A 12,621-nucleotide genomic window follows, 5' to 3' on the forward strand; every position below is an offset into this window, starting at 1 on the left:
ACCGTCAGTATTTCAAGAAAGGACTGGTCTAGGAAGCTTGATGATGCTCTCTGGGCATACCGGACAGCGTACAAGACTCCTATTAGCATGTTCCCTTATCAGTTGGTCTATGGCAAAGCCTGTCACTTGCCAGTCGAACTGGAGCATAAAGCTTACTGGGCAATCAGGTACCTGAACCTTAATTCAGAAGCTGCAGGAATTAAGCGAATGCTTCAGTTGAATGAGCTTCATGAATTCAGATACTCAGCCTATGACAATGCCAAGCTCTATAAGGAGAGAACTAAGCTATTGCATGACAAGAAAATAGCTATCAGAGTCTTTGAGCCAGGATAGAGAGTGCTTCTATACAATTCAAGGCTCAAATTCTTTCCCGGGAAGCTGAAATCCCGGTGGTCAGGACCATTTGTGGTTACCAGAGCTTCACCGTACGGTCATGTGGAAATACAGGAAGAGAATTCTGACAGGAAATTTATAGTGAATGGCCAGAGGTTGAAGTACTATCTTGGAGGCGAGATTGATCGCCAGAGGACCACTCATCTGTTGAACTAGTAGAGCTGACCGTCAAGCTAGTGATGTTAAAGAAGCGCTTGTCGGGAGGCAACCCGATAATTTCGTATCCTTAGTTACTTTTTCGTAGTAGTAGTTTTCTTACTTATTTGATTTTTATTAAATTCTTACTAATTTTCTGATCATGCAGCTATTTTAGAACAGGAGCCGGAAAAAAAAAGGGGGGGCACACGACGCGCAAACGTCATTGACGCGAACGCGTCAATCATGTGTGCATGAATAATGAAAATTGACAGAGAGTTGCGTGGGAGTGGCACTGGACTCATGCCTTTCGCACGTGAACGCGTGTCCCACGCGTTCATGTCGTTTGTGATTTTTGCTATTCACGCGGGCGCGTCACCGACGCGAACGCGTGACCTGCAAATTCGACGTAAAAGAGCGTTTGGGCAGAGAGTTGTGCTGGCTTGGGGCAAGAAGTGTGCTAAAAGCACAAATTTGGTCACACAGATGCGTGACTGACGCGTTCACGTTCGTTGCACATATGGCCATCCATGCGAGCGCGTGCATGACGCGAACGCGTCGTAAGAAAATTTGGTTCCCAAGCCATGCGAACAGAAAGTCGCGCGGGCGCGCGGCTGGCTTCACGCGAATCGCACAAAATTCAGGGCACGCGGACGCGTGCCTGACGCTAACGCGTCATTATGAAGAATGCGCGACGTACGCGATCGCGTGCTGTACGCGAACGCGTCGTTTGCGCCGCCCAGTTTTCTTTCTCTCTCTCTCTCCCAATCCCTATTCTCTCTTGTTCTTTTATCCTTTTTCTTTTTCTTTCATAATAATATTTGTCTCTTTCTATTTTCAGTTCTTCTTTGCTTGAGGACAAGCAAACCTTTAAGTTTGGTGTTGACGCTTCGCTTAAGGGTTTTCTGTTTATTCCTATGGCACCAAAAGGGAGGCGAATCATCTTTACAAAGGAGCACAACCTGAAGAATAAAATGACCACTCAAATAACTAAGGTGGTTGAGTTCCTTTCATTTTTTTCCTTCCCGCTTTTATTATGTATGTTCCAATTTTCTGCTAGTTTGCTTTGTTTGCTGCATGATCCTTTATTAGTAGATTCATAGGTTATAGTTTAATTTTTCTGTTAAGTGCTTTAATTCTGAAAGATATCTCATGTATTGCCCACTAAGCTTGAAATCAAAAAGAAAGAAGAACAGATGTAGTGTATGAGAATTTGAATCTAATTTTTAGAGTAGTCTCACTTACTTAGATGTGGTAGTATTTTCTGTGATTCTGAAGGAATGCTTGAACAGTGCATATTTTTTATAGTGAAGTTTATGAATGTTAAAATTGTTGGCTCTTGAAAGAATGATGAAAAAGAGAAATGTTATTGATAATCTGAAAAATCATAAAATTGATTCTTGAAGCAAGAAAAAGCAGTGAAAAACACAAAGCTTGCGAAAAAAAATAATAATAATAAAATAAAGAAAAAGAAAAAAAAGCAAGCAGAAAAAGCCAATAACCCTTTTAACTAAAAGGCAAAGGGTAAAAAGGATCCAAGACTTTGAGCATTAATGGATAGGAGGGCCCAAAGGAATAAAATCGTGGCCTAAACGGCTAAATCAAGCTGTCCCTAACCATGTGCTTGTGGCGTGAAGGTGTCAAATGAAAAGCTTGAGACTGAGCGGTTAAAGTCGTGATCCAAAGCAAAAAGAGTGTGCAACTCTGGGCACCTCTAACTGGGGACTCCAGCAAAGCTGAGTCACAATCTGAAAAGGTTCACCCAGTTATGTGTCTGTGGCATTTATGTATCCGGTGGTAATACTGGAAAACAAAATGCTTAGGGTCATAACCAAGACTCATAAAGTAGCTGTGTTCAAGAATCAACATACTGAACTAGGAGAATCAATAACACTATCTGGATTCTAAGTTCCTATGGATGCCAATCATTCTGAACTTCAAAGGATAAAGTGAGATGCCAAAACTATTCAGGATTGCAGTTGTAAACCCCACTATAAGAAGAGACATGAGTTTAATCGAAATCTCATTCTCATGCAAATTCACATCCTAAGCTTATATTAGTTTTTGGTTGCTTGAGGACAAGCAACAGTTTAAGTTTGGTGTTGTGATGCGTGAGCATCTTTCCTATCTTTTCCTAGTGAATTTGCATCTAACTTGTAGAGTTTAATTAAGAATTAATTATATTTTACCCACTATGGATGCTATTTTGAGTTTTGTGCAATTTTATTCATTTTAGGTAGCATTCGGATGGATTTGATAAAGTTTCTGCAGAGAAAGAGAAGAAACCAAGGAGATGACCAGCGAATACCGACGCGGACGCATGGCTCACGCGACCGCGCGAAATAGAGGAAATCGCAATGACGTGATCGCGTGCCTGACGCGAACGCGTGGACTGGAATCTGCACAAATGACGCGAACGCGTGACCGACGCGTACGCGTGACATGCGCCACGTGCAGAAAACGCAGAAAAACACTGGGGGCGATTTCTGGGCTGTTTTGACCCAGTTTTTAGCCCAGAAATCACAGATTAGAAGCTGTAGAAGGGACAAATCAAGTGGTCCCCACCCATCAGCTGAAGACTTGTTAATTAATTCGAATTTAAATTCAAATCTTATTTTAGGAAAAGATATTATTTTAATTTTAATTTTAGAAATTTGATTTTTAAATTATTAGGATTAGTTATAAAAGGGATCCCAATAGGATGATTCCAGAAGAACATTCCAGAACATTATTCGATACAAATTTACATTCCATATTCCATGAGCAACTAATCCTCCATTGTTAAGGTTAGGAGCTCTGTCTATTGTATGGATTGATAATATTATTTTTCTATTTTAATTCATGTTTTGATTTATATTTCAATAATTGTTTTTGTTCTTTATTTTATGAATTTGGGTGGAACGGAAGTATGACCCATGTTCTAATTGAGTTCTTGTATAACTTGGAAAAGCTCTTTACTTGAACAATAGCTTGAAAATATATTATCCTGAATTTCTAATTGTTTGTATTTAATGGAATACGTGACATATATTCCTTTTATTTTTGGATAATTAAAATTCTTGTGGTATATAAACTAGAATTTGATCATCACCCTCTAATTGGAATTAATTGACCAAGGAATTGGCAGTTGATGAATTATAGAGGAGACTAGGAAGGTCTAAGGAATTAGGGTCTAGTCACAAATAGTTTGCCATGAATTAAATCTTACATGATTAAAATTAGTTAATAAGAAATGTCAATCCAGAAAATAGATAACTCTGAAGCCTTAACTGCTTTCTCAATATTTTATTCCTCACCTATTCACCTGCCTGTCTTCAAACTCTTTTTTATTGTTTAATGCTTTTGAACTCTAAATTACTCTTTTCTGTTTGTCTAACTAAGCCTATCAAATACTATTGTTGCTTAATCCATCAATCCTCATGGGATCGACCCTTACTCACGTAAGGTATTACTTGGTACGAACCGGTGTACTTGCCAGTAAATTAGTGGGTTACAAATACCGCACCATCGATCCCACAGAGATTGTTGGCTTGAAACAAGCTATGGTTATCCTGTAAATCTTAGTCAGGTGGATTCAAATGATTATGGGGTTTTGATAATTAAAAGATAAAGAACATATAATAAAATAAAGATACTTATGTAATTCATTGGTGGGAATTTCAGATAAGCGTTTGGAGATGCTTTGTTGCTTCTGAACCTCTGTTTTCCTATTATTTTCATCCAATCATGCGTGCTCTCTTCCTTGGCAAGCTGTATGTTGGTGGATCACCGTTGTCAATGGCTACCATCCGTTCTCTTAGTGAAAATGGTCCAAGTACGATTTTTGTACAGCTAATCAACTGTCGGATCTCTCGTCTCGGATGAAAAATACCAGGCACAGCTACTGCACGGCTAATCATCTGTCGGTTCTCACTTGTGTCGGAATAGGATCTTTCTATCCTTTTGCACACTGGCATTGTGCCCAACATTCGTGAGTTTGAAGCTCGTCACAGTCATCCCGTCCCAGATCCTACTCGGAATACCATAGACAAGGTTTAAACTTTCCGGATCTCAAGAATGCTGCCAATTGGTTCTAGCCTCTACCACGAAGGTTCTAATCTCACGAATTTGAATGCTCTATTGTCAGGAGAGGCAAGCAAATCCATGGATCAGAGACCAAAGAGATTATACTCCAGCTGTCGTCCAATGACTATGTTGAACATCATGTAGACCGCTTGTGGTTGTCAGGCACGCGGATCTTGGCTAAGCGAGTAACGAAGATAGTGGGTGATTGTCATGGGTCACCCCTTCATTCTGACTTAATTGAATTAAGTACGAGAGTATATCTTGGAGAAGAAGTAAGCGTGAATTAAAAGAGAAACAATAGTACTTGCATTAATTCATGAAGAACAGCAGAGCTCCGCACCTTAATCTATGAGGTGTAGAAACTCCACCGTTGGAAAATACATAAGAAAAAGGTCTAGGCATGGCCGAATAGCCAGCCTCCCAAATGTGCAAAATGGCCTAAGATGATAAAAGCCCCAAAAGTTCTGAATACAATAGGAAAGACTAGTATTTATACTAAACTAGTTACTAAGGATTACAGAAATTGAGTAACTAAGTGCAGATAGTGCAGAAATCCACTTCCGGGGCCCACTTGGTGTGTGCTTGGGTTGAACATTGAGCTTTACACGTGCATATGCCTTTTCTAGAGTTAAATGCCAGCTTGGATGCCAGTTTGGGCGTTTAACTCCAGTTTTGGTGCCAGTTCCGGCGTTTTACGCCAGAAAAGGGTCTCTGGCTGGCGTATTAACGCCAGTTTGGGCCATCAAATCTCGGGCAAAGTATAGACTATTATACATTTCTGGAAAGCCCGAGATGTCTAATTTCCAACGCAATTGAGAGCGCGCCAATTGGGCTTCTGTAGCTCCAGAAAATCCACTTCGGGTGCAGAAGGGTCAGAATCCAACAGCATCTGCAGTCCTTTCTCAGTCTCTGAATCAGACTTTTGCTCAGATCCCTCAATTTTAGCTAGAAAATACCTGAAATTATAGAAAAATACACAAACTCATAGTAAAGTCCAGAAATGTGATTTTTGCATAAAAACTAATAAAAATATAATAAAAAGTAACTACAACCTACTAAAAACTATGTAAAAACAATGCCAAAAAGCATATAAATTATCTGCTCATCAATGATACAGGGGGAGACTAATCTAATGTTAATGATCATGGGTCCCACCAAATCTTCTTTGACCCAATCTATGACTTTGGCAGTTTTGAAATCCTCTTTATTTTTAAAATGATATTTTTTGGGATGATGTCACATCATATCTTGTAGGAAGGTGTTCTTGTCAAATCATAATCTTTTCCTTCACCTATTTCCTTGATTCTAGGAGCTAACCTCTCATTTTTAATTTTAAAATTCCTTCCTTGTTAATAACTGCGCCACTTAATGGTCATTACTCTCTTAACCATCTCTCTCTACTCAGCATTAAATGCTCTAATAACCTCCCACCTCTCTCCAATCTCATCACCCACTCCTTCATCTTCCCTCTCTATTCTTCACTTTCATAACATGAAAAAGAAAGTGGCTCCCAAGAGAAGTAGCCGAACCCGTCTACCCAAAAATCCTCCATTTTCTTCTACTCCACAGACTCATACTCACATTCACATACACTCTACATCTTCTTCATCTTCTTCACCTTCCTCCAAACAAACCGAAACCATGAGAAGAAAGGTCATTGCTCAGAAAATTTCATCCAGAAAGAAGATTGGAAAGGATAAAGAACCAGTTGTAGAAGAAGAAGAAGAGGAGTCTCAGTCTTCTCTACCCCATTCACCACCAAGGAAATTAACCCCTCGCCCCTCTGCTGGCCACAGTTCACAGCGCGCAAAAAGTTACGTGCTTCGTAACACCAAGGAACCACCGAATTTGGAATCACTTGATTTCAAAAATAAGTACAACAAAGGTCACTCACACTTTGATCCTGCCATATTTAACTCATGTGCTTCATATGAGTTTCATAATGAAGTTCTAAAGAAGCGTCACTTATGTGCATCCCACATAGTGAACTTGGAATCCTTTACTGCAAAAGGCATTAACCTTGTCACTCTCTTTGACAATCTGAAATGGACCCCTTTGTTCAGCATTCAAAAACTTGTGTATCCAGCCCTGGTTCGCGAGTTTTATGCGAACACGAGGTTTCTTGATGGCGCTATTCACTCATATGTCAAGCGGGTTCAGTTGTCACTAAATAGAGAAACAATCAGTGCTGCTTTGGGATATGTTGATGAAAGAGCAACTGCCTATATGACGGGAAAATGGGATTTGCAGGTTGGAATCTCATACCAGATTACTTTGAATCAGACTTGCGAAAATTTCTCTGCTTTGGATGGAACGATTCTGACTCACAAGGCTCTTGGTCCTGTAAGAGTGCTTCTTCATAGAATCATCAATCACATTGTGATACCTCAGAGTGGTTCATACGATGGAGTAACTATCTGTGATACTTTAGTACTTTTTCCTATTATTACTTCTTCTCCTATCTCTTTTGCATTTCTTATGGTGAGACACATGTGGGAGTGTGTTAGAAGTGACAAAAAGACTAATCTTCCTTATGGAATCTTTCTTACATGCATTTTTGAATATTTTAATGTTGATTTAACTAATGAGGCTGTAGAAAATAAAGTTTCCATAATCAAGGGAGGAGGAGTCTCGGGTTCTATGAAAGGTAACAAAGGAAAATGCTCCATGCCATCTGAACCATCTGAAAGTGATCTTGAGAGTCGTCCACATGAGCCAACAAAGGTTGCGGACTCCATCAAGGACGTACTCACTGAGTTCTCAAATATGTCAAATCTGATGGTGCAATCCTATAAAACAGCTCGCAAGCAAGCATATGAGAATGAGAAAGCTTGGCTTAAGTGCCAGGAAAGAGTTAACCTGCTGCTGAAGAGTTTTGAAGAGGGAATGGCTGTAGAGGAGGATAATGAATCACCTGGCTCATATTTTAACCTCTCTAATGATTGATCAATTTGTCACCTTTTAAACTCTGTTTCTGTTTTGTTATTTTGATATTTTGTATGCACTTGGATACTCTGAACTATTATGTTTTGATAAAAACAAATATTATGCTATTGGTATGTTATTTTCACTTATTTTGCAGGTTCCCCCATTGATGACAAAAGGGGGAGGAACGTGGAAAAATTGAAAAAATAGGGGCTGAAATCATTTTGATTCATGATAACCCCTGTGCATAAGTTCTATGTTCCAATGGTCATGCTTTATGATTTATGATCTGATTTGTTGAAATGTTTGCTGCATTATCATTATTGGAACTTAGTTATGTTTTGATAATTCCCTTGTGCTCTGATATGTTGGATGAATGCTGCATAATTCTGTTTGATTGACATTTTTTTTTCTATGTTGAATGATTATTGCTCTGATATGATTGCTGAAAATTTTGTCTAATTGATCAAATGATTTGTCAGCAAAATTTTTGGGAATTATCTCATGAGTTGTGGTTGAAATGTACTCTGTACTCAGGATTTTATGTTTGTTTGAGCAGAAAATCATTTATATGATAACAAATCAGTTTTGCTTATCACTTCACTTCTGCTCATAAATCAAGCTGTTCAACATGACTTAAATTCCATATGTTGAATACATTGTGGCTATATGCTTGATTTCAAAAGTTACAGGTAAAGCTTCCCTTGGTAAAATGACATATATTAAGGGGGAGCTATGTAACAATTGGAAAGAGGGAGGATTCCAAATCTTCAAAGAGAATACTCTTAATCCTTACTCTTTTCAATTCAATTTTTAATAATGTTTGTCATCAAGGGGGAGATTGATGAGTTTGGAAAACACCAAAATTAATTTGATGATGATCAAACATTATTAAAATAATTATTTACAAAATTATTAATTTGAATTTTAATTCACATTTATTGATTAATAATTTTGTTGTGTAGTTTTGGTTTTGGGCCGAAAATGACTAGCCCAATATGAAGTTAATATTCAGCTTTGGTACAAAAAAAGGGTTAATTGTTATGGCTGAAACAATATTTTGTTAATTGGGCCAGAATTTTGGTAAACAAGCCCAAAAATAAAATCTTGGTGCAAGACCAACTAGCTTGGTCCGAATTGAAAAGAAAGAGAGAAGAAGCTTTGCTTGCTTAGTTCGGTTACCTCATTCACTCCTTGGATTGGAATTCAAATTTGATTAAATAGAGTTAATGCAGACATTGGTAACATGAGAGAAATTGCAATTGATTTGATTTCCATCATTAATGACACACACTACTAAGCAAAAGGGAAGTAGGAATTAATTCATTTTAATTTCCTTATTCAATTCCATTTGAAAGCTTCTCTCTCTACTCTCTTTTCTCTCTCTTCAGTTTCAATCACATCCATCAGGGAAGATGGAAGCAAAAACAAGTTATCAGAAGAAAGAAAAAGAAGCTAGAAGCAAGCATGAAGCCATTGTGATGATGGCATTAAGAAAAAGAAGATCCATAGTAGGGTGTGGCTGAGATGTTTGCCACTTATGGTAAGAAGTGGTGAAGAAGCCTCAAGCTCTCCATACCTGAAAATGGAGAAGATCCAATTCAGTCAGAGGAAAAAGATCCCTTGGAAGCATAGCTTGTATCTACTTTTGCTCAACCACCACAGGAGGTAGCTACTGTAGCTACGTGGAGGAAGAGGCAGAAGATAAGAGCAAGAGGAGCTGTCAAGCATCAAGGAATCATCAAAGGCTAGGAATCCTTCATGAGGAGCAAGTCAAGATGGAAGGCCCCGATTGATGGATCTTGGTGAGAAGGGATGACACTGAGGTAATTGCATGTTGGTTTTAGCATTCAATTTCCTCTTTTTTCTCTTTGGCCGAACCGGTTTTTGTTTGAAGAAGAAGAAGATTAGCTCAGTTCAACAGTTTCAACCTTGGAGGCTTCCCCTTCTATAAATAAGGGAGAACAGCCAAGGCTTGAGGCAAGGAGAAAGGAGTGTAAAGCACAGAGTTCTCATAGCTACCCAAGCTAACAAAAGTTCTTCTTCTTCAATGTGTTTCATGTTGTATTTTTCTGTTTAGTTTTGTCTGTCTTGAGTCTCATGGAAAAAGGCAAACAGTGAGGTTTGTAAGAAAAAGCCATAAAGCGGAAAAAGGAAGAGTATACAAAATTAAAAGAAAAAGCCATAGATGTCCTAGAGGTCCTTTGTACATCTGTGTTGTGTTTCATGATTTTGTGGGAATTCCCTTGCAAGTTGGGTTAGCACTTAGCAGTTGAAAGCTTGGTAGGTGACCAAGTCAAGTTCAGGATTGGGGATAGATTCTGGACTTGTCCCAGATAGGAAGGGTAGTTCCTAGGGAGAATTAGTGTCTGTAATCTATTTGATTATAGTGAAATTCCATCATTGTTGTGATTGAGACTGGATGTAGGCTGCACTGCACTTAGCAGCTGAACCAGGATACTTCTGGGTGTGATTCTCTCTCTCTCTTCTAATCAATTTCTGGTTCTGTTCGTAGGAGACAAAAATGAAAAATATCTTTTCAATGATTACGAGTCAAAAAGAAAATGTCTCTTGACTAGTGACGAGACAAAAAGCAGAAATATCTCCTAAAGCATTTTAAAAGGCAGCAAGTGTTATTCAGCAAAAAGGGGCTAAGATTCAACCCCCCTTCTTTTAGCCACTGATAAACCATCACTAATTACATGAACTAATTGGGATATGTGACATATAATCCTGTTAACTTTGAGTAATTAGGATTTTTCTGGCTATGAAATAATTTTTGAACCTAACCCTCTAATCGGAATTAAGTGACTACGAGAGTGGCGGTTAATGAAGGTTAGAGGAGGCTAAATCACTAAGAAATTAGTGTTTAGACATTTAGAGTTTTCCATGGAATGAATCATGCATTGTTAAAATAGTTGGTAAGAACTTTTAATCCGGAAAGATAAACATCTCCAAAACCTTACCTGTTTTCTCGTATTGCTTTCACACCAAACCCATTTATTGCTTTTTTTACTTGCTTATTTACTGTTTTATGATAATTGACTCACCAAACTCCTTTTTGATTCGCCTAACTAAGTCCAACTGGATAGACATTGTTGCTCAGTCTAGCAATCCTCGTGGGATCGACCCTCACTCACCTGAGGTATTACTTGGATGACCCGGTGTACTTGCCGGTTAAGCTGTGCGAAATCGCAGTTGGCGCACCAGTTAGCAACTGTTTTAGCAATCAAAAAGTTGGTTGTCATTTAGCAACTAATTTCCTCAGCAACCGATTTGGCAATCGAAAAATGGATCACCATTTAGCGATCAATTTTGTTAGCGATCGATATCATTTTTTACTAATTTTTTGGTTGTCTTGGTTGAAAATCAGTCGCTAACCGTTAGGACTGAAGTCGGCCGCTATTTTCTAATTTAGCGACCAAGCTATTTTGTTAATTTCTTATTTTTGGTTTCCCACAGTATTCCCAACTTGGCAGGTCAATGACTAATCCGTCACAGATTGAAGCTCCATTTAAAGGTTTGTTACTGGCCAATAAATTAATACATACACAAGTAGGATACGAACCCCAACCCTTGGTTATCCGTTAATTTCTTATAGTTATATAATTTTCTATCAAATACTGGCTTAACTTAATATTTTTGTAATAGTTAGCTGTATAGTACTATTCATGCATTAAGTATTTGGTATTATTTATATTTACCTATACAGACTATTAACATATATGATACTTGGTATTATGCTTATGTATGTAAATAATATCGTTGATATATACGATACTCCTCATGAATATGGTTTTCTATCAAATTTATTCCTTTGTCGTTAAGGTTGATTCATGTATTTTTGTATTTTTTTCTACAGGGATTATGTTGTCATCTTTATCAGCTATGATGAGTTATCCAAAGATATGTTGACTAATAGTGTGTCATGTTATCTATCAATGCCACATGATTATATTGATATGGGCAAACAATTGATCAATTAAGACTAAATTGACCTATAAAACATGATTTCGAGAATTAAATTAATACTTTCAAAAATTAAAGAATTAAAATGAAATAAGTTTACAATTTTAGAAAAAGAGTTAAACCTTTTACTTTGTTATTTTATCAATTTTCTCACTTTAAAAAATTTAAATTTTTTTTAAATATTCGTCCTAGTGATAAAAGATCTTTGTTTTACAATTTACAACCTAGTAATGTGGTCTTTTTGTTTGCATATATAGTTGTTTCCTTTTAGGAGGTAATTTTGTTGATTTCTCCACGTATTTTATTAATTTTTAGAAATGATTTTATTGTGTTGTTTTTTTTTTATTATTATTTTGCATTGCATGGTTTTCTCAATTTCTTGATAAATAATCAATAAAAGATAAATCTTTAACTAATTTGAGTTGTTGTATAAAAAGAAATTGCTGAAGTTTTGAGAATTTTTTTTGGTTTAGTAAGTATCATTGAATGAAAACGCTTAAAATGAGAAAATGAAAAAAAGTCATGACAACATTATTATATCTACCACTAGACAGTGGTTTGGTGTTTGGCTTCTTTTTTTGTTTTTATATTTATTTTTTAATTCTAGAAAATATCTAATTTTAGTTAAGTAGATGTTTCTCATAATTAATTAGTTTTTCTGACTCATATGATCTAGTAAAAAAAAAAAAGACTCAAAAGCCATTAGCAAAAGACACCCAATATCTTTTGAAATTTTCAAACATGAAACCTTCCCATTGAACTCTCTTATTTACTTCCATTTGGACATTATGCAAAGTTAATGTCATTGGTTGATAGTGCCTTTACACTATACTTATGATTAGCAGTTTAGCACTATTGTATTTAATGCAGGATAGAGTTAATTTAAATCCAATTTATACTGCTTTATTTATATTGCTTTCATATTTATTCCTTCGTAATAACTACTAAGTTTAAAATCTTAAAGCTAAAGTTAAAATAACTGAATAAATAGAAAATGACACATAAAAAAAATTAGTATGGACAAAAATATACACCAAGAATTCATAGAAATCAAATTGTTACTAACAACATAACATTTTAATTTTATCCATCAAAAATAATTTTTTATGTGTATTTTTGCCAACTCAAACTCTT

Source organism: Arachis ipaensis, chromosome B9, assembly GCF_059453495.1.
Source record: "Arachis ipaensis isolate K30076 ecotype BB chromosome B9, ASM5945349v1, whole genome shotgun sequence".
NCBI lineage: Eukaryota > Viridiplantae > Streptophyta > Magnoliopsida > Fabales > Fabaceae > Arachis > Arachis ipaensis.